This window comes from Pseudopipra pipra, chromosome 3, assembly GCF_036250125.1.
Source record: "Pseudopipra pipra isolate bDixPip1 chromosome 3, bDixPip1.hap1, whole genome shotgun sequence".
Classification (NCBI taxonomy): Eukaryota; Metazoa; Chordata; class Aves; order Passeriformes; family Pipridae; genus Pseudopipra; species Pseudopipra pipra.
In genome coordinates this window covers 20,883,632-20,907,209 of record NC_087551.1, presented here as the reverse complement: position 1 = coordinate 20,907,209, position 23,578 = coordinate 20,883,632, and the positions used below count along the sequence as shown (strand labels likewise).

The following is a 23,578-nucleotide window of genomic DNA, read 5'->3' as shown; positions in this document are numbered from 1 at the left end:
AAACATCACCGAGCCTGGTTCCAGCAAACCACCGCTTAGAGCCAGCTCAGAGTTGTTCTGTCACATGAAAGGTCCCTGATTAAACTTGTTCCAACACAGTGACCATACTCAAATTTAGAGGCACTGTTTGCACTGAAACATACTCACAGAACTCCGTGTTGAAAGAATCAGTAATGAATTAGGAATGCATTTTTTCTCTCAAAACCTACTACCTTTACTTAAAATTACAACTTAGATACCATACTTATTTTCCAGGTTCAAAGTGTTTCTGCCCCTACCAGCAAAAACAGACACAGGCTTTTTCTAGTCAGAAAAAAACCCAAAACGACACTGGAAAGACAATAATTTCTTAGAATGCAGCTCTACTATTACAAAATCTTTGTGACTGGAGCCCTAACACGATGCAAATGGCAGTCTTTTAGATCAAAACAAATCAGTGCACACCCTCAAAATGCAGTAATACCATTCACAAATGGAAACACAAATGCCCTCTCCAAATCTGTTTCACAGCAACAGAACAAAGTTCCAAAATATATAGGTTCAATAGACACGTTTGTGTATGTTCACAGCAGAGAGATTCCAGGTTTATGTATTTAACCTTATGCAAAGACTGGGCCTGCTTCCTACAAACATGGTATAAATACATTTAAGTTAAGGAATTGGAACCACCACAGCAAAACTACAGCTCAGACTACTGTATAAAAGCAGGTAGTAAAAGCTTAATTACCAGTAGCATTATGCTGTCTATATTGTTAAATGTGAACTCTAATCAAGATGTAGACTCGCTTGTGAGCACTGGGTTAAAAAGCTCTGAAATGTAGAGTAAAATTTAAGTACTCTGTAGAAACATCAGGGACAAAAAAAAAAAATCTGTTTTTAACAAATTTTTAAATGAGAGGTACTAATGCACAGTACTGTATTAGAACATCTTCTTTAAGTAACAATTTGATAAACAGATTTTGGGATCAAATCAGAACTTCAATATGAAGTCTTTATGTATACTTATCTATATGACTATATGAACTCAAAATACAGGTCCTACAAACTGATTTACATGTGCACATGAGCAAAACACGAAAATGCAAATAGATTGTTTGTACTGAGTATTTCTCCTTTTGTAGATTTATACCCAAAATGGCTCTTTTTCAATATTTTTTATTCCAATATTTTTATTCCAAAATGCTTTCAAATCTTTGCATGTGTATGTGTTCTCTTATATAAAAATCACCCATAAAGAACCCCTATACATGTGTAATTTGATACGGTCACTTTTCTGTACTAAGTTCCCTGGAATACACTCTCCTTAAAATATGACAGCTATTCCATTTTGTAACTTATCAAAGGACAGGTTATTCCTTTCTACTTTTGTTCATTATCTCCTAAGATTTTATATTCAGGTTCTGAAACATGGCCTCTCCTTCTGTCCTGATCTGTCTTCCTTTAAGCCTTCCTTTTCATGTTCACATGGCTTCCACTACCTTGTTAGCTTGTCATCTCCCGCCCCCCGTTTACACTCCCAAATAATATGTTTTTCCTCTCCCCCTGTGAGCCATCACTACTTTTCTATCAACCATCTTTCATCCAAGCAAGCAGCTCTCTTCCCTGCCAGTGCTGCTTCTTGGAGAACCAGAAATACTGTGCTGTACTTTGCATGTTGATAAACAAAGCAGTTGGCTTCTTCCCCCCGGGGACTGAAAGTGTCACCTCCACCAGACTGGGGCCTGGAATTCCAACTACATTCTTGAACTTGGGTTTCACAGTTACCGATCAGTTTGGGGAAGGGGAAAAGAAAAAAAGGTAAAGAGATTACAGCAGCAAGTAAACTGGGGCTAAGTGTACCTTCATTTTCTCAAGCTGTTCTGTAGAAATAAATAAAAATAGTACTATGGGGGGGGGAAAAAGCTCAAGCCAGATATCAGTTTACTGAATTTTATCAGGGAATACAGAATAAGAACATGCATGCAAACGCACATCTGCACTAACTTATCAAACTGTACAGTGCAAAATCTTACCACAAGGAGTCTATACAAAACAGTGGTAATGGAATGAGAGAGGGGAAGGAAAAAATTGTCAGGAGTGTCTGTACCAGTCAAGGGGCATTACTGAGCAGCACCTACATTTCCATATCTCTCTGTGCATGTAATTTTTCATGTGTGCCAAACAGTACATCTTTAAGCTTCTTCACATTTAAATACTATAGACATTTCAAGGCATCTGAACAGCCAGATTCTTAAAGCACAACTACCTCAAGGCAACTGAAGAAGTAAGATTCAGTGGCACTTCGCAGAAGCCACAGAGTGCATTGTGTCAAATGTGTATTTACCAAAAGGAGCAACAAGCTCAAGCCATCAGGGAAAGAGCAAGATCATGAAAGTGTGTTAGCTGCTGAGAATTTATTTGGGAAGAAATTTTAGATAGAAATTTGCAATACAACATGGAACCTCATTCGAAGTCCAGCTGGAAAATACCTTATTGTTAAGACTGTGAAATAAATACCAAAGTGTCATCAAATATGTGATTTTTCTCTTTATTCACAATCACTACTTAAAGAAACATAACTCAGATGTGATCTCACTCTGTCCTACAGTGAGATTAATATTAGAACACTATTGTCACTGTCTACTCGTCTTTTGTATTTCTCACTGGAAGGCACTTGGTGCACTGCTGGATATACTGCTAATGAGTTAAAAAACCTAACACTTCTAAAGTTTCAGATTTTGCTCACCTGTTTGTACACAGTTGGACAACTGTACCAAGTTATTACTTTAAAGCCATCTGCTGTATTTAGCATTAATTACTCCTTGTTTTGATCTTAGGGAAAAAAGCTCACACAACACAATATCTGAATGCTCCTTAGAACTTACCCACAGTGCGTTCACAAATACACAGAGCAAGGCTTTTAGCTTTTGCTGCTACACTCAGTTCCAGCATACAAAAAAATGTCTCTGTGAAATAACAGCAATTGCCTTACCATGTTACTGAACTACATTCAGTTTATCTGGTCCCAAACAAACACTCCATATTTTCTCCTTGTTTTATTTTCAAGGGCATGGGTATGGGTATTTAGATGACTGCCTTCACTGGTACAGAATAGAAATGGTTCACATTGCTATAAATGAATATTATTCTCTGGACGAAACACCTTTTCCAAAGCCTCTGACAAAAAGAAAGGGAAAAAAAACCCAGAAAGAAAAAGGAAGCCACACGCACACTGCCTGTCACCCACCAAAAAAGGTCTCCTCCCTAAAGATAATGCAGGCACACACTTCAATATGGATATCTCACTATTACCCCAAGCTCTTTTTTTAGTGGAAGTTTCTTTAGAGAAACTGAAGTGCATTACTGTCTCAGACAGCCAAGGATAAGATGACTGAGGGAATTCAGTTGCTCTGTTTAATTAATACAGGATTATTTCACTTTCATTTTGTGAAGCTAATAATATGACTGGTGGAATGTCAGTAAAAATTAAATCATAAACTAGTGCAGTACCAAAGGGAAAACTTACTTTAGTTATGGAGTATTCCCAGCAGAAATCTTGAAAATCTTATACATATTTACACTGATAAAATACCACATGTACTTCATGGGATACTGCAAGCTTTCTACAATCCTTGTGGCATGTATTTACAGAGCAAGAGTTAACATTTTGAGATTATACATTAATAAATGAGTTGCAGTTATATTGTTTCTTGAATGTTAAGCACCACATACTAAACGCAGGAACACGTTCAAGGTCAATGTCCTATTTTAGACCTTTTCAGCAGCTGTGATATTATGATAATCACACTTAAAATATTCCTATAGAAAGGGTAAATTAGTCCTTTTCACTAGAAGGATTATTATGATAAACAACAAATCTGAAAGAGAACAAATTCAGATTTCTTTTTTTGTTTGTTGTTTTGGGGTTTTTTTTTCAGCAATGCAATAAATTGCTGTCCCTAACTGTGATGGCTTTTCTACCCAGGAATTAAAAAAAAAAAAAAAAAAAAAAAGTTCACTTTATTCTGCACTTATATTACCTTTTGGTTTTGGTTTTTTTTTTTGGAGGCCTCATCTATGTAAAAATACTTTCCTTAAAATGTGTTTATGCTTTCTGTAAGAAACAAAACATTCCAGTTGACATACCATTCTATCACCAATACTGCAGTGAAATGTAATATCCCACTAAACCAGAAGGGAAAGAACAAAACTTTGCATCAGCAGCTATTCCTAGGCAAGATTAAGGGTTTAGCTCCATCTAATTGAGGGATGAGATGTGTCCCTCAATGGGTCTCTTCCCACTCCCCCACCAGCCCTTCTACCTGACTGCAAGCTCAAAGTTCTAAAAACAGAAGAAGATGGAGCGTAAATATTTCCCCAGTGAAAGCACCAATAATCTTTACTGTGAGCTGACATGAATTGCTTGTTACACTGCCCTAGGATATCATGGCTTGAAGCGAGAGCGCAGACACGCACAGAGCCACCAACCACTCTCAAAGCTTTGGTAACGTCTATTTGTGCATGTCCATGTCGCAGAGGCTCCTACGACATCTGACGTGGAGCTGGTACACCTGCTGTACAAAACAAGGCATTCTCCAGCCTGCCTTCCCCCCACCCCCGACCACCCCAGCCCATCTTCCATCACTCTTCTTCCTTTTTCTCCCCCCGCTCCCCCTTCACTCCCTTCACTCTGGCATTTTTATTATTAATGTTATTGCTATTATTACTGTCCAAGCATAAGCTGATCCACAGGGGAGCCTGTGTAATTTAACCCCTCAAGCACTAAATTCCTTCACATGTGCCAAAGACACAGGTTTGTTGTTGCCTCCAGCAATATCCCAGGAAGACGAGTGATGGCGGTGTCATATCATCACACAGCGACTTAATCTATTGCGACACCCAGGGAACGGGTAACTGAAGAGATTTACAGAACATGCTCTCTGCCTGAATACAAAATGTTATCGCCTTTACCAACAAACTCAAGTCACATGAAACAAATTTTGCCCTCTTACGGCTCACTGTTTCCATGACTCTGCTTTATCCAATCCACCCCCATGTTACTTGTCCCCCTGTACATCTAGCTATACGATACTTTTTTTCAACATTTTTGTTCTCCCTCCTTTGTTCTTCTCATGTTCTCTGATTAACAAACAGCCAGATCATGTTGAACTGCCAAGTAACATAGCCTTGGAAATCTTTTATCCATACACTAGATGACTGGAACCATCACTTACATCAGGGTTATCTCTACATTCTGTCTTTATGTTGTCTGACATCTAATGCATGTCTTTTAAAACAATAGATTAAAGAGGTTGCACTTTTTAAAGGTGCAAGGAACACTAAATTCAACACTCACAGTTGAGTAAATAACACTACAATAAATACCAACATCAGAAAAGCATCTATTTTAAGTCCGAAAACCAGAAAAGGGACTTTCCACATGGGTGTCCTGTCATCCATAACTATTAGGAAAGAATTCCATATAATAAAGAAGTATTTAACTGTTCTCTCCAAGATCAAGGTGAGATTCTCTATCTTCTAACATTTCCCTAACCTAGGAAGCAAGAATTTTGCACAGAATTAATACTGGACAAAAATGAGACTAGTAAAACATCCTGAGCTCAGGATAACCTGACTGTGCTGGTGAATCAGAGCTTTCACCATGGGAAATTAACTGCTCTGAAACTAGGGGAAGAAACCAGTAACAAAGGCTGAGTTCAAATGCTCAAGGGTAAACAAATCCTTCCTCACCAAAAGGTATTAGCTACCCTTAACTCAACTCTAGACATCCAGATCTAAAACAGGTAAAGACTTCCATGAAGGCCACTGAAATCTGCCCGTGAAGTAACAGATTTCTAATTTTTCTTTCTGTATACATGCCTTCTTTTAAATGCCTATATCAGCTGACTGACTGAGCCCTTAATAATGTAAAGTTTGTTTAGAGGCATAATTAGACTCCAGGTCAAATGATTTCTTGGGCACACACTTGTGTGCACAGGAGGACATTAAGAACCTCTCGTACTTTTCCCCAACTATTAATATGAAGAGACTTAAAATAAAGGTTTTCACGGATATACAGCTCTCAAATGGTAACTGTATGGTTCCAGCAGTTCAAAAGAAAAGCGGAGCTCACCACACATTGCTCTTTTCCCAGGTCCTTCAGCTCCATTCCCCTGAAAGTCAAAGACCTGATGTCCTAAAGGAAGCCTTTACAGAAGGTATCAGATGCTGAGATGCTATTCACTGCTGTATTCATTTCCCCTTAGCAGTGGGTAGAAGGTTTAGAATACTCGTCAAGAATATGTCAGTATACACCAACGCAAGTGCAACAATCCTGCTATCTCTAGTAGACTTGTACTCTAACATTTAATGGAATCAAACTGACATTGTTAATACAATACATAAGAATCACATATTAACAAAAATGTCTGTGCTACATTATTACAATTAAAACATTTTTTCTGGCTGTATTAGTACATATGATCAGATGACAGCACAAAATCCTAATTACATCCTTCTGCAGCTGAAGCCTTCTATTATCAACTATGTTTCTGTCCTATAGCAGCTTCACTCCTATTGACCAGACAGTTAGCCCTATTCAATTATTCTATCTCAAATCACTAGATTTAGCTCCATGTGTAATGGTTAAGGTGTAAACATTACACACACACTCTTTCAGCCTAATTCATTTACTTGCAAATTTGAATTTATATTTTAATTTCTTTTTTAAAAAACATGAAAATCTAAGTCTTCATATTAGATGGGATTTTTTTCCTCCCACCAGCTCTGTCTCCATTTCAGGTGTTACATCTCCAGAAATTTAGCTTAACTTGTCTACAGTATAAATGTCTGTCTTTCACAGACAAAAAAAGGAAAAGTGAGAATTACAATTATTTGATTCAAGTATCCTGAATAAAGCAATAAAATATCAGTATGACTTTTAAGCAGATCTAGTCAATATTTCCCTGCTAAAGCACTCACTCAAGGTGTGAATTGATCCAGAAAGTACATCCTTTAGACTTGCTGCACTTTTGACACTTGTATCACAAACAATTTGGTTCAATTACTGTAGATGTATATGTTTCTCTCCATGTGTCTGTATGTGTGCACCCATACCTACAAAAACCACAAGTAAATGTCTTATATTATAGGCTCTTGGTTATATTCATATTTTTACACACAAAAAATAAGTGGCAAAAAAGTAAGCTGAACCAACACATGTACACAGAAGTGAATGTCTCCGTATTTCATTCTAGTTTGTAGCCACCTTATTAATTTTGTCCCTCCAAAGTCCCCACTTCTCTGCTTACAGAGCTTCCACCTGACCTGATTTGAAAGCACATGGAGTTACGGTGTGTTACATGCCATCGTCACCTGAAAGCTAGATTTTACACTCCTTTCTCAAACAAATGCACATTAACTTGAGTAGCACAGCCCTGCAATACTTTAGCATTGCAGAACAGATTCCTCATTACCTACAACGCTTTAACATTGCATAACAGATTCCTGGTTACCTAATTCCTGAAAGCACATCCATTTTTGTGCATCTAGGAAATAGATCTAATACTAGCACCATGATACAGTCTGTTTACTGACCAGGTAACCCAGGACACGGTTACAACTTATCTGAGCATGAGTTCAAAGAATACTACCCAATGAAATACTGATTTCCGAGGGAACACCCTTGCTGTTACCTGCCTTGAACCCATCCAGGAGTATGTCCAAAGCAGCTGAAGTTTATAAGCACGAGGATTATGTCCAGGAGCTGTTATAATAAGAAAATCTAAAGCAATTTCTGCATGCAACCATTACAATGTGACTGCTAAAAGAAAGAGAAGAATTTCTCTATTATTGTCAAGGAAACAATAGGCTTTAAAAAATTGGAAAGGCTTTTAGAAATAAAATATCAAAAGGAAAAGTTGTGACTCAGTCTTCCTACTGACCCATTTACCCCAACTTCAGATTTTCTGCTCCCAAGGTATTAACATAAACTTCGCCAGTTTTATTAAAGACCATATCTGTATTCCTTAGCACTGTTTGCATTTGGTACACATATTTTCAGAATGCTAACGGTCTTTTATTCAATAATGAATTTGGCAGAAAAACAAGAATCAGCTCTCTTTAAATGTTATTTTTCTAAATAAATTCTCTAAACCTGATTGAGTTAGATCCTTGAATCATGCTTTGGAAGATGCAACTCGGAGTTTTTGAATAAAGTGAAGCACTTAAGCAAATCAGACTTTTATTCTTCATCCACTGAGAAGCCTGAGATTTAAGATGAAAGAGATGGGCTGCCTTTCTCTCTCCTTATCCTGCAAGGTCCCTTCATTTTCCCTGTTTTCCCAGTAGATTTACTTGTAAATCTGGTGACAGCCACATTTGAAGTCCTGAGGTCTGACTCCTGACCTCAGTTATGTTAGCCCTTCCCTGCAGAAGAACTACCCCTTGGATCACTGACTTGCTATTATTCTATGGTTAATAGACCTGAGCTGTGCAATATTTTTTTATCTGGCTACAGTCCTATCTCTAAATTCTCTATTTTGAATGAATACCGATTTTGTGACATGAAGTCTGCTATATAATGAAATGCAAACAATGAAAAGGCTAAATCAGTTTACAAAAAATCTATTTGTCAAACAGTGTGGAGATGCTCCCAATTTAGTCTGGGCAGTGCATGCAGCTCTTGATAAGGGAGTTAAAACCAAGCCGTTCCACTGCATAAAAATAAAAGCATCTGCAAGAGAGAGACATTTTCTTTGGGAGAATCTTCCCTAGAACCTGTAGCTAATTATTTAAAAATATTTTAAAATAAAAAATAAACACACACACACACACACATACACCCCCTTGGATTCTGCAGGAATTTTCCAACAGCCAGGAGCACTGTTATAGGAGGTAACAGCGAACGCCTCCCCAGCGCAGTCCCCTTATGTCACATTTGCATTTCTATTCAGCTACATTGCCTGACAATGAAGCAAATGGGTCTGCCTTATCTGTACAATTCCGGACAACAGAGATTTCTAAGCCATACAAAGGAACGAGCTTAACATTCAGCACTCAACACCTCCCGGTGTCCCCCCCTCCCCGCCCCCAGCCCTGGGGGGATGGCGGTCACACAAACACCTGGCCACGCCACAGCCTGACACCCTCGCATGGCATCCGAAAAGGAGCCGGTTAAGAGAATAACAATAAAATACAAGAATAAGCGATCGAGACTTCTAAGGAGCTTGCCAGCCTTGAGGAAGAAAATAGTCCCAACCCTCCAGATTTTCAGGCTTTGTTTGGATCGTAGAGGAGTGTCCCTGGAATGTAAAAGTAGATAATATCTAGTCAACCATTTGTGACTCCCCCCCCGTCCCTTTTAGGCTGGCATTTAATACAGCAGATGAAATCTACAGATCCTTTTATCGGGGAAATTTCATATCACCCTAGTTTTCATTAGAAAACCTTTAGCAGCTAGGCTGCCTAACTCATGCCATTTCATTGCACTATGAAGAAATTTCCGGCTAATTCCTTCAAAATTAATATCGTCTCATTTAAAAGTTAGAAATTACACCAAAAAACCTGCACAAGCTGAAACCTCAAGATCCAACTTTTGTTATGACAGGACTTAAGCCAGCTATAATACAGGCTAGGGCTTTAAACAGCAAGGAAAAAAATTACAGTGACACAGTTTTGTAGATACTTTGGCTCTAGTCCGGCTCTCCGTGAAAAAGATAGATAGATATAGATATAGATATACACACTGTATCTGTCTTCTTGGCCTTCTCCCTTGCTCTTAAATGCTCAGCGTAGCAAAATAGGCCTATAAACTCAATCTAGAGCATGAGAAACTTTGTTGTGAAGGGGCTTATCCACATGTTTATTTATATACACAGAAGTAATCTGAAGTACCAAGCACGGAGAGGGAGGTGGGAGAGTGTCCATCTTTTTGTCCCAGTTAGTATATGCTAAAGCACAATATACCTTTTCCATAGCATACTGAATTTTAAATTGCTAGCTTACACTTTAATTGTCCTGAACTTCCAGGTAAGGTTATTCTTTGCTGTTGAACAAATGCTGAATTTCTCCCCAGAGGTGGTTGCAATGAGTAGTGATTCTCTATCTTTTTCTCGCTCACACAGTTTTGAAGATTTACAGGCAGGAGTATCATCACGTTAACATAAAATGATATTATTATTGCAAAAAAACAAGGTAGCTAAGCACAGAGACAGTGAGGAATGCAGAGCACTTACTTGGATTCAAAGTAAGTAACAAAGTAACTCTGCAGCCCATTGTTTTAAATTTTACTAATACCGATAGTCAAAAGCTTCTATCATTGTTGTCTTTGCATGAGTTGGAGCAAGAGGCTGGAGCACATTCTGCCTCTTCGAGTGCTAGTAAGAGAACAGCCAACTTTTACTATCCTTAGCACTGAGACTGGCTTTATTGCCAAGAAGATATGAAACTAGCATTGCCTTGGTATCACACCTCCTAAAGCATTGCAGATCCCTCAAATGCTGTCAAGGTGACAGATAAAATTTTACCTTCAACTGTGCAGGTGTATGTATGAGCAAATTTCATATAAGGTGTGTGCATATGGTGCAGTGCAGAGCAAAATTTAGTCTTTAAACTTGCTATGATATAAATAAAACATAGAACAAAATTAAATAACTGCTACTAACATGCCAATATTTTTAAACATTTTACTAGACTGTAGTATTAGAGATATTATAAGGTATCACATACTACTACACTGTTAGAACTACTTGTTTCTGTTGATTTATGAAAACAACAATTAGCACAGATGGAAGAGAGATGCAGTAGCTGAATAGTTAAGAAGAAAAGAAACCAAGGAAGACATTTTTCCACAGATTGGTCCAAGGTTTCTTTTAATCCCAAATCAGATCATCTAAAAGGCTTACTGTAACTATCTAAATGAAAATAACCCCCCCTTCTATTCCCTCATTAACATGCAAAGACAGAAGTTGCAGAATACACCTTGCTGAATGCATACTTAGTTTATGCCTGTGTACTGCATCTTGAAGATACCTGTCATGATGGTTTCTACAAGCCTGTCCCTTCTGGAGTAGACTGAGCAACACAGCTGACCCAAAAGGATTAGATGAGAAATTCAACTAATTAATGAGCCCTGCAGGCAAAACATCATTTCTTCTGCTCTTTGGGGCATTTACAAGGTCAGCTGGTTTGTTGGTTTTTTTCCCAGCATCAGGTGAGACTGGCTCATCTGTCAGTTTACACAGGATTTGTAAGACAATAGTGGCCACTATCAAACCAAACAACATGGTATATTTTGTCCAATTCCTACAGTAAGGGAAGAACTGCTCTGGCCAATTCAGCTTTATCAAAATATGCTTCTCTGATGTTACTTTGCTCTTCCGGGGTAACAGTTTAGAATTACAAACACAATATTTCCCATTTACAAAAATGTTCTGGAACACAACTTCAAATATCCTGGAACACAGCTCAACTCCCCCAGCCCACTCTGCTATCTTTCTGATTATTGCTTTTCTGAGCATCACATGGCACGGTTTTCTTCCATCTGCCAGGGAAGTTTCCCAAAAAGTATACCAAGTTCAAGAAATGAGGAATCCGAATAGGAGACATGTTCAGACAGAATTCAGAAAAATGATCAGCTCACCTCATCTGTTTCTCTAGCAGTATGTGCACTGTTACTATCCAATGGCCTCTTTGGTAATAAACTTGTCCCACCTCCCATCTGCTCTTCTTGCTGGCCTCCTGCCACTTCAGCCTCAGTCCTTTCCTGTCTTCAAGATGTCATTCAACTTCAGTTGCTCCCCTACCCATTTGTTTCTCTTTCCAAGTGAGATCAAGCATACATCTTTCTATGTCTCTCGCTCCAGCCTTTAACTTCTGCTCCATCTTTTTAGTAAGTGTCTATATTTCTGCTCCATTTATCATAGTTGGCAGTATGCACTATGCAGGTGTCAAGGAAACCAAGAGAGAGTTCACTATTCATGATATTGCCATTTCAGCCTTCTTGTGGCTTGCCATTGAGTGTCAGCTCCTTAACACTGAGCTAAGTGTTGAGAAGAATATGTATCAGTTGAAGATAAATTACTTTAAGCCAATACAAGAGCATGTAAAGAAACAAGGATGCTTTAAAGTTAGACTTTTCCAGCCTGATCTCTTTTAGATTATTTTTTTTTATTTGCTTATTACCAGAGTTTTTATGTCGTCTCTACAGCATATTTCCTTACTGGCTAAAAATAAATGTACAAGATATTGCACAATGCTGGACATAACATGCACACAGACCTCTGTAAATGTGAATGCCTAATGCTTGACTTCAGTAAGTGCTTTCTTTTCACATCAATGCAGACTTGTGTAATGTAATCCAGCTCAGAAAAAGAGACATCTTGGACTCGGCAGGAAAGAAGTCAAAACTAAATCAGAAATACCTAGCTGGCTTTCTGCAAAGACCAAGAACTAAACTCCACCTGTCTCCTCTGCTGTCTTTAGCAGGGAGGAGGCACAGCCTCCCCCAGGAGGCTGAGCCCAAGAGAATTGTGTGCCCGCTACCAGCCAAGAACTACTGCTTTTAAGAACAACACTCAATTCCACAAACACACAATGAACAGCAAGCCATATTCCTAACCTGGAAAACTGGTTTAATTCTTTGTTGCACCTGAGAGAAACTTCCACAATACTTCAACACAACAAAGGCATTTAAAAGAAACTGCAGCATTAAATGTCCATGTCCAATTGCAGTGATTGCTTTAGAATTTGAGAAAGGGGGAGTTTAGGGGTGTGTTTTGTTTATGTCTTTGAAAATAGTTTTTATTCTGTCATTTCAAGTACAATGAAATGTCACTTCATCATAAACAGCAGAGTACTAGGAATAACTTCACTACCATAAGAATCTAGCTTAGCAAAGAGAGAGCTGACTTGGTGAGAATTCACAAATTACCTGTACGACAAAGGTTTTCAGGCCAGACAGTTCTTCAGACAAATGCAGGTTAGAGATATGATGAAACAAAGGGAAGAACTGACCGTTGAGGTAACTCATATATGATGTAGCTTGAATTATTTTGCATAAAGCGAAGAACAAAAGTTTCCATGTGAGGATTTTTTTACTCACGGTATACAGTCAAGCTTCATAACCACTACAGTCCAATTTAAACTCAAACTCGACAAACCCCTTCTACAGTGGAAGTGCACACACCCAACATGAACACAATTCGCTACTTTTTATTTTATGTGACGAAGGAAAGAGGGCAGACATCCCTTATAATCAGTCATTTCTAAACACTTCTGTCCAGGACACCTTCCTTTTTTTTACCCATCATTAGTGTGACAACAATAATAAAGGTAGAGGGTTTTTTACAGGAAAATAAAGTCTCCAGTTTCTGGGCCAGCTAAGCATCATTTAATGCATAGCTTATAATTTTTGTCCTTACCAATACTATTCTTCAAAACAAGCCTGCAGAATCATTCTGTGACTGGCAGAGCCCCATCTGACAACTTTCCACATCTTCTTTCACATAATTTCTGTGAAAGTGAGAAGGACTATTGATGTAAATACAGACATAAAACTAAAGCTAAGAGCCTAACATAAAAATTTAGTTTAATGCCTTGCAAAATTTCTCAGGGGAGTAAATTTTTGTATTTCTTTAACACTGTAAATATTATGTTTCAATTTGAAATTCAAATCTGAACATTTACCAAGTCATTTACTGGAATTTCCCTCTTTTGCTAGAAGGCAATATATTCTAATATATTCTAATCCTCTGATCAACTACGTCCCTTCATGTTATTCAGAGATCACTACGCGAAGTTTTTACCTAAAGAAAACAGTAGAATATACAATTGCTTTAAGTATTATAACCTATTTTCTATCACTGTTATACCACCTGAAAAAAAATCCACGCCTACAGAAGAAGGTCAACAGCATGGAGTGGGTCAAGGTTATGCCTGAAAAGGCAGAAAAAGTGCAGGACAGCTACACACTGGGAACGGGTAACACAGCTTAGTGGGTAACACGTGGCATATTACAAGCAATGGCAGATTACAGTGATATAATGAAGGGATGCCTCTCGTACCCCTGAAAGACAAGGACAGCATAAGACAAGAACCCATCCAATTATCTCTACTCTTATTTTATTCCTCATCTTTCAGTCAACTATCTCAAGCACGGGAAGCACCCTCTTAAATCAATCCTACGTTCATTCCATTTATCCCTTTACAGGTATGCTCATTTTATTCTGGTCCACTCGGCGTCTGGCATGACTGAGAAGAACAAATTAATGTGAGCATAAAAGTCTAGCAGGCTCTGTCTGTAAGGAGTGACCACGTATTTTCCTTGTCACTTTCCCTCCCCTTTACCCAAGTGCCATAAACCAGCCTCTGTGGCAACAAAGCCATTTACTACTCCGTGCCATCATGTGCAATGGGGCAAATCCACACCCTGTTGACCACCACTCCATAGCTGTTTGCATTGTCTCTCTGGTTCGACAAGTCTGTGCTGATGGCACCTGTTAAAGCTGCTTCAACTAAGCTGTTCTGCATTTGTCTGGCTGGATTTGGACTTCCCGGATCCCTGACTGAATACAAAGTGATTTGAAAAAACGGTGTTTGGCAACAAGCACAGTGGGGAGTACACTGCGTGTTGGTATACAAGAGCACAATGTGTTCCTCATAACATCACTGAGGGAGCATGCTGCTCGAATCTCTCTGCTGTCGAGATCAAAATGGTCTCCTTTGTTGTCAGCTGTTTAATAGCAGCTGTTTAATGTAATTCCAAATGATCTGCTTGAATGAAGTTGTCATTCTTGCAGTTCACTTTAAAGTAGTAAAAAAAAAAAAAAAACAACACAGCTTGGCCACGTTATTTTTCTATTGTTCTTATGAAAAGTTGCACTCTCTTGTATTTCTAGCCTATAAAGATAATAAAAATCCAATTTCTTGAAATAAAATATGAATTTAAGGGGAAAAAAAAGAGGCAATATTTCTTTCAAAACACTTTCCTTTCAGACACTCAAGAATTGTTTGATTAAAAATATCTTTGCTACTAAAAAAATACACACGGAAAGAAGTGAACTTGTCAGCAAGCATGTGAGCAAAAAGCATATCTATTTCCATAGGTATTTCAAGACATTTTCCCCTAGCGAGGGTTATAATTTATTTTATTGCATTTCATAAAGTGGAAAAAGTTGTACCAGAATGTTGATATAGTGAAAAAAACCATATGCACTGTTCTTGACGAAGCAGTTTAGCTTACAGAAATATGCTTTTATATCATGCATGGGTTTTGTTAAAATCTGTTTGATACCAAGAACGATAATAAGGATCATAATCTGTAAAAATATTTGCAGTTCTCTGATGAACAATAGAGGGCACTAATGTTTCTAATCTGGCAAACGCATCACGCGCCAGACAGACAAAATAGCAGTGGTACTTGTAGCACACAAACCACATCATCTATGCTAAATACGTAGATAGTAGAGAGAGGATTTCTCTTTCTCAGAAAAGTTCTTTTTGTCCTTTAAACTTCCTTTTTTTTTTTTGCCTGCAGAAAGTACGATGTGATAATAACACGCTAATACTTGCAGCCTTTCAAAGTGTTATTTTCTTTTGTTCATTGAACAAAGCAAATGCAACTTTTCCTCATATAAATCCTTCTTCTGTGTACTTTCTCACCACATCCTTCTGTTTACCTATAGCTGTGTACAGTAGTTCAAGGTAAAGCAATTCCACTGATAAATGCAGAAGCTGGAGGATGCTTAGTGTGTGTTACCTATGTTCCCAGCAAGCAAACGTAGAAATACTGGCTACAGACATCAGTAACTGAGAGATCCTGGGGCACCAGCTGAATGCTCTAAGTTTGAAGGGCTTATCAGGGAATCTTACACCACTGAAATATTTTAAGCAGTTTCACTTAGCTCTGAAAAGATGCAGCTGCTGAATGTGGTACTTTCAATACAAGACAGAAGCAGAGCAAGTATTTTAGAATGGTTCTGCACCTTAAACTACCTTTTCTCTATAAGAACCCATTTAGAAACCAATTCAGCCTTTTTCCCAGAATAAATCTTAAGAAGATAAAAACTTGGTTAGAAATACTAGTAGCTGAACCCCATCTACCTTTTTAAAATGCTTACTAGTCTCTCTTATTGCTATTCAAAGAAACAGACTTATTTCTTAGCCTTGAACATTGAAACTTTGGCAAGAGAGACTTAAATACCAAACACCAACCAACAGATTGTTGCTAACATTGTGAAAAATTGGTAAATGTGCTATGATTAGTTCAGAATAACTGTTGTCTGGAGAAACATAAGAAACACTAATGTTCTGATGCAGTAATATCAGCACACATCTTTAATGAAACATGAAATATATGTCCCTGTACACACTTCAGACAGCCAAGTCTTCATGAATTACATGCCTTAATTTCTGACTCCTCAATTTCCAAAGCAATGCATCAGCTTTTCAAAGCTACCAAACACTAGCAGATCTTAAGATATTATCATCTTGTCCAAGTCAAATGATACAGCTTTAAGGTCATGTTAATAGCTAGGCTCAATTCTGAAGGCTGGACTCAAGTTACTTCCACCACAGAGGCAAGATATACACAATTAGGGAAAATAACTCAAATTTCTGTCCCAAGTCAGCCTGCAATATAATGAGTTGCCACCTTCCAATCTGGAACATTTAAACACTTTTTGGCCACAGATCTGAATAGTAAATGCAAGTACTAGATGTTCTTTATTTGACTATACTGTAAAGGTCAAAATCCTACACACTATTCATGCAACTCTCATTGGAGTTTTCTGACGTCAAAAGATTATTCCCTAACTTCAAAGGGGTTTGCATTGTTTGGTTGGTTCGTTTTTCTTTTTAAATATGACCTTAACACAAGCATTCTGCCTTTTGTGTCTTTATTTTTTGTGCCGTTGAAGAGACTGTCCTTTGCATATTTCTCCATTTATTTCAAGCAGTCATAAGAGACATTGCAAACTAACAGGTAAAATACAAGCCATGCTATGAGGGATTATCATTCCAATTCAGCATATTATATTAAGTGCTATCATACTGATGACACTCAATCGTATATTACTGACTGCCTTGAGAGATAAGTAACAGCCAGACACAAACAGTATCTGTGATGCTGCCCAACAAAAAAGAGGGTACATTCTGGCAATGGAGACAGATAAATTGTTGCTTATTCCTATGCTAAAACTGTAAACAGGGGGCAGAGCCAAGGACCCTAAAACATTTTGTATACAACAAAACTGCAGTAGGCCAACAGGCATAAAAATACACAGACAGATAAGACATATGTAAAGCACCAGAAAAAGAAGAAATGTTTGAAAATAGGATAAAGACAGGAACCTCTGATGGGCTCTATTTTAAGGAACCATTTTGAGCAACTCATTGCCATTTTATCAGAGAAGTTCTGTGCAAATGTTAAACTCAGAGGAAAAAAATTTGCATAAAGATTCAAGTTTCTATCATTCATCTTTCTATTTTCCTTGCCTATCTTTCAGCAGCTCAGCAATGACCACTATCCCTACTACCACCCTGTATGTCACACTTGGCTGTCTTGCAGTCAGTCCTCGAAGCCCTTACCTAGGTCAGAAACTATGCTGGCTTTAGCATTCCTCTTTCCCCTAAGTCATAAGTATTCTTAGAAGGTAAGTGTACCATAAAACTGCTAGATACCTAAAACTGTAGATTCCAAATATTTTGAAGGACACATGGTATGACTTGCCTCTGCTACTTGACCCCACCCCTACATTTTCCCCAAGGTCTTGTCCACCATTTCAAAATACTGATTGTCCTGTCTATCTTCTCAGTAACAGTATCAATATTATTTTTCTGTCATTCTGCACATTAGACAATAATTTGTATACACCAATGCAGGCATGAGAATTTACTGGTTCCTAGTCCACAGTTTGTATCTGATGGATATTTACAATTACACTGGGCCAAATTTTATTACTAGTTACATCATCAAATTTGGACTCAAAAGTATCTGCTTCAATTGAATGCACTTATACCAGAACAAAACTTATCTAGAGATCGATGAAATAAGGAAACACCTTTATCAAACAACGACTCCAGCAAGGTCATTTTTATTATTTTCCTTTTATTATTGACCTGCCAGGAACACTCACCAACATAGCTTAGAAATGCATTAGGAAATATCTAAACTACAGTTATGCACAACTGCTTAGATGCTCCAGAAAACATCTAAAGTCCTAGAATGCATATATATATATATATATATGTGTATATATATGTATATATACATATATATGTATATATATATGTATATATATATTTGTGTATATCACCCACATAATGATTTTTAAGAAATTTTAGATCATCTTTGTGGAACAAATTCAGGTACTCAATTTAGTACAGCCAGAACAAAGATATAGCTACTAAGTGTTATTGCAGGGAATACTATAGATGCCATTTCTCGTATTTTCTTCACATTCACTCTTCAAGTTTTTCTGTAACTAATTATTTGATCTCTGTCCTGAGTCTTTAATAAAAGGGACTATGCTAGGAGTCAATTGGAGGTTTGAGAAAAACTAAATCCAAGATGATGGAAACAGACATAAACTCGACAAAGCTTCTCTAGCCTTAAAACCAGATGAACACTGAAACCTCTCTTACTCCTTACAGCATGAGGGGTGGTTATTCATCCTGAGATTAATTCTCACCAAAGGTTTTTCCTCTGAAAGAGCAAAGAAGGAGCAAAGAGTGTAGATGTTGGCATGGCAAAGGTGGGCTGTTACTGACACCAGCATCAGTGCTGGATGCACTCTGTACCAGGGAGACTCACAGCACTGAATCAGTAAGCACCTTCCACATTTTATGAATCCCTAAAACAATAGGTGGTTCTCAAACCAAGAGGCAAGTTAATCAGTTAAGTTAATCCTTGGAGCCAAAAGTATTCTCCTACTTGCCCTCCCAGTCCTTCATGTCAATAATGCAGAAATATTATTTTAAAGATAATTATGTACTCCTGATGCCTAAGCATAAACACAGAAAAGTTGCTTCAGCCTCCAAAATTTATGAATATCCTTCCTTTTAAGCAGGAACCTATTTCCTAATGGGAGGACATGACTTTGAAATGGTTTGTCTTTTTTTCCCTTCCATAAGCAATATACAGAAGTTCAATTATTCATAAGAGGGACTAGTCATGTAAATAAGGCCTGGAAGACTGAGCACCATGTTGCCATAACACATCTGAATGCACAAAAGACAATTTTAGCCCATCCCTTGCTAGGAGGATGTGATCTCAGGAACCCTGAATGAAGAAGGCAGGGTTCATAAATCAGCATTTACACCATGTGGGGAGACCACTTACAGCAAGTTAGAACATACAGTACAAAGTTTTACAACAGCAGATTTACAACAGCCAGAGTCGATAACACAGAAACAAAACCATAGAGCACCTGTCTATCAAATGACAGCCTGAAGAACAAAGCATTACTCTCAAAAGTCTAGTCTACATGAAACTGATGCCTTGATTCCTCCAGAAGGCTGAGGTTTGACGGGCAACTATATTCAGGCGATTCACTAATTCTTGCAGCATGTCTTCATAAGGAGCATCTCCTGCTCTTTAAAACAGCAATTCTGCCTGCTTCAATCAGAAACGGAGAATGATTTGGTATTTTTGTTGGCTGGTTATTTATAAGAGATCTACTCTAGATTAGTCCTGCTTGAGTGGCATCATAAATGGCTCCATTCCCCAGCAGTAGTCTACTTCAGATGGGAACCTGACAACCTCTACTTAGTGTGTCTTTCATAGTACACAATGAAGTGTAAAAACTGCTGTGAAAAAGCCTGTGTTTCAAAACAAACCATCTCGGTAATAAGCACTTAAAACCACTTTTTATTAATATATTTCTTTGTGTATAAAACAAAAGCTTAATGCTATAACAGGCCTCGGACAATGCTTTTATTTGTTTTGTTGCTTTTTTTTTCTCTAAATGAAGTACTGCTGAAACGTTAGAATGTCCAAAATAAATGATTTGAAATAAAGCGTTAAAGTGAGGCTTATGAAAGAGTTGCTTTTTCCCTCATCACGGCTTAATAACGTGCAGTTTTCAACCAAAAAGCTTAATCAAAATCCAAAGTGGAAATCCTAAATTAGTAAATATTGAATTTAACCACTTTTATATCTCAGGTATTAGCAAATACCTTTGGTCTACAGAGATACAGCCCCTTCTAATCCTTATCTGAATTTGCAATTAAGACTTCAGAGCTACAGATATCTGTACACAGCTCTGTACACAGCTCTGCTCTCTTATTTTTTAAATGATTGGACCCAAATCAAATCAGTCTTCAAATACATTGGAAAGTAAATGTCTGATGTCTAATTGAACTAATAGATAACGCTCTTTTTAGTACTGTTAATGCTTAGTGTGGGCTTCACACAGACAGAGGCAAGGGGAGGGAGAGAATTAGAAAAAATCCTCATAGAAAACCTTGTCATTATATTATTACCATGCAGTTCCTTGGTATAAAGATAGAGTAAAGCTAATATTTACAAATTATTTGTGCCGTCGTTGTCAATCCCGTCTCCTCCAAAAAAAAAGAATAAAATCTCTAAATGCATTAGGAGCTAGATTCTTCTTCTCTTTCACTAATTGTCACCTCCAATAGGACATTGTAAGAGCCTGAAAATGAAGCACTTATGAGTTTTCTTTTCCAATCTCTTGTGGGCTTCTCTCAGTTTATCGCAAATGAACAATCGTGTTGGAAGGGGCACCGTCTGTTTAATGTCATTAGTGATTGTTTCATAAAACAAACAGCCGCTCCACCATTCTGCTGCAGTTAATCTTAAATCTAAACGTGGCGGCACTTGGGGAGAGTCTCAAACATGGTTTGTTCTAACCAATGCAGGGCTCTTAATCTATTGCAAGTCAAGGCGCTTATCTCTCTGCTCAGCTCGGAGCAGTGATTTCTTTGTCCAAATATCAAACCAAACCCAGTTAATATCATGCTTCCAGCCTTTTCCCAAAGATTTTTTCCTCCTTAAATTGTGGCCAAAGCCTAAGGCATATTTATTTATTGCTTATACCATTTCATGTTATTTTTCAATATTAGCAAAGTCAAACTATTTCCAAGTTAGCGCACGAGGGTATTTCAATGAGCTTAATCAGCCAGGTTAACTGATAACTTGGAGATTTACCTAATTGTGCTGGAAAAGTCATTCACTCTGGATTAAGCCTATAATGGCACACGTGTTTATAACAATCGAGGATTTTTATACAAAGGCTCAAGTCAAAGGGGTATTAATCACCTTAAACTTTCATTAATGTTTGCTGCCATCACTTCATGGGGTCAAATTTTTAGCAGCAGCAGCCAACAGAACCCAACAACAAAAAAGACACCAATAGCCAATCCTAGTTCTGAAGAAAACTTCACATAGCTTCTGCCAAATGCCTCATATCATATTCCTCCATGAGAAAAACAAGAACAAGTTTATCTCATATGCTTTCCAGTGCTACTACACCGTTATCTGGTAAACAAGGATGAGCATATTTTGGCAGCTTGCATATTTGGGAAAATTACAGCATGTTTACATGGGTATTTGTGAAAATATAGAGGTAATATCGATAATGCACTTGTACACAATAGATTTTAACTCTCTTCTCATTCTTTTAAATCTGCTCGAGTCTAGCATCAATTTCAAAGTCCTGAATTTGAAACAAATGCATATGTGTGTTCTTGCAAAGTCAGAAGAAAAAAGTTTCTTTTGAGCAAATGATTGGGTCTGAGTAAGAGGACACATATCTCTGATGGCAAGTTCTCTCATGGTGGGGGCAATGAAAAAAAGGTTTTGCTGCTTAAGGCAAGTCTGAAGCAAATTTTTGGCCTTACTGTTACCAATGTATCATGCCCTAGGCCCCAAGAATAAAAACCTCAACAGCAAAAGAATCCTGAGCATTTGTTCACCGAGAAAGAATTAAAGTCAAGTAGGATTAATACTTACCCCTTGAGAATTATTAGAGGTAAGCAAAAGCCATGTCAGGCAAACATTGGTGGGCAGGTATACCAAAAACATCTTCTACAATGCCACAATACTAGTACTTATATAGTTTATATATATATTCCCTGGTTATATTTAGCATGCTGAGCTACAGATGCTTGTCAACAGGGTGAAAGGATGCGATTTTTTTTTCTCTCTCTTAATTTAGAAAACGCAAAAGAAACCAAAACCAGCAATATATGCAAGCCCCCACTCTTTTGTGGTCTATTCCTCAGGACTTGAATTAAACACAAATAATTGTCTTTTTCTTTTCTCTTTAAACAAAAAAATAAAAAATAAAATAAAAAAAAAGGAGGAAAAAAAGAGAGAGGGAAAATCAATTCAACTCAGGTTTTTCCACATCTTCATATCACTTCCCATCTCAACTGGCTGGAGCAGAATTTCAATTAACTGGTAGGAGTCCAAGAGAAGCCCGGCTGCCTCTGTTGCTCCCGGTCATGCCCCATAATTGTAGAGGGACCTGCATTTTTCAGCCAATGACACGGCTTACAAAAATAGATACACTGAGTTATTTGATAAAGGAACCAAAGCCTGTCACTCCTGTTCAAGTGCCAAACAACATGAGAGCGAGTGAGATTGTGTTCAGATCCCAAACTGGCCAGGCTCATTATCCCACAGAACCATCTCATGTTGGGGGGGAAAGGAGGGGGAAGAAAAGAAAGAAAAAGAAAGGCGGGGGGGGGGGGGGGGGGGGAAGAACAACGTCATATGCAAGCCAATCAGTTCCAAAGCCTCCTTTTTTGGAGAAAAATTAATTGCCATGTTTCCAGCCTGTTACCCCTGCAGGAAGCTCTCCAGTGTGAGGCACAACTGGTATCTTTATGGATTTACTACATATCTTTTTTCAGAGAGGAGAAATGTTGGCATCCCCTCTTGTGTTCAAAAATAATCTTGATTCCCAAGTAAAATTCTTCTGAAGATCAATTGTTAAATCACTGCTAAGAAATAAAAATAACTGCTAACAGCTTTCTGCACTAAAATTTTGGGCATGTAACTCTGTAGAGTTACAAAAACTAATCTCTAATATATTTGACTGGACAATTAACTGATCCTTTAAGAAAAAGTACTTTTATCAAAGAGAGAGAAGTATGTTCACAACTAAGTGGTTGATAGAATATCTTTGGTTTATACAAAACAGATAAATGATTGTTTGTACTTTTGTTTACTCTTAGTACCAGCCAGCAACACTGATCCCACTATTTTTCTTCTTCTCATCATTAGATTTATTTCTGAGCATCAGAAGTATTCAGGTCTACAGCAGTTCAAACACAAATACTAAATGCTCCATAATGTTCAATATTTCCTGATTATACGAGTCATATAATATTACAAAGCATATTCTCACAGAAATATGTTGTGGTGCCTGTCCTATATAGTCCCATCAGTGAACAAGACAAGCGGAGTGAGTACTGTTGTAGCGGCACTTTATGCTTACCATGATACAGGTGTGCCCCATACTTTACAGATTTAAAAAAAAAAAATAGGTCACTGTTTGAAGGTGTCCCCTCCTAATGCAACAATGTGTTAATACTTTCCACTCTATAATCAAGAACTTGTACTCAGTTTTAG

The 23,578-nt window shown here is 37.8% G+C and overlaps 1 protein-coding gene across 36 annotated transcripts in view; it reads right to left on the bottom strand.

The window, feature by feature from the left end:
* ESRRG (estrogen related receptor gamma) overlaps positions 1-23,578 on the bottom strand; it is a 397,162-nt gene that overhangs the window by 165,081 nt on the left and 208,503 nt on the right. The gene's annotated exons all lie outside the window — the stretch shown is intronic.